General features: G+C 46.0%; 1 protein-coding gene across 10 annotated transcripts in view; it reads left to right on the top strand.

Moving 5' to 3' along the window:
* The window catches only part of phldb1b (pleckstrin homology-like domain, family B, member 1b), an 86,002-nt gene that overhangs the window by 5,796 nt on the left and 79,782 nt on the right, over positions 1-424 (top strand). The window lies entirely within an intron of this gene.

Below are 424 nucleotides of genomic sequence, written 5' to 3'. Positions count from 1 at the left end.
TCTCTCTTGTAAACTTACTGGGTTAAGATTAGTTATTTAATGGTGAATGTGTAAATAGTTACGGCGCGACAGGTCTTACACAAATACCGGACGCTTTACTCTGATTCTCTACTGGCCGCGTCTGTGCTGCGTTCAGGCTGTGTTCCGGTTTTGTTCCGTCCTGCGCCGCGCGCCATACCACACCAGGAGCGTCTCAGAAGCGGAGCGTCTTGCTGCCCGACTTGCATATTATATTGTCTGTACATGTAACATCGCGTGTCGATTAAGCTAGTATACGTCCACTCGAGGCACTAGGTTACTGTAATTAATCTCCATGCCTTCTCTTTTCTGACGTTGTCCGTTAAAAAAAGATCTATGTTGTGGTATTATGTTTTTCAACCTCCAAGATGAGTCTCTCGTTGTCCCTGTGTGTGTGTGTATGTGG

Source organism: Etheostoma spectabile, chromosome 3 (genome assembly GCF_008692095.1).
Source record: "Etheostoma spectabile isolate EspeVRDwgs_2016 chromosome 3, UIUC_Espe_1.0, whole genome shotgun sequence".
NCBI classification, from domain to species: Eukaryota; Metazoa; Chordata; class Actinopteri; order Perciformes; family Percidae; genus Etheostoma; species Etheostoma spectabile.
Note: the sequence above shows the minus strand (reverse complement) of the source record. Positions and strands in the feature narration are given on the sequence as shown.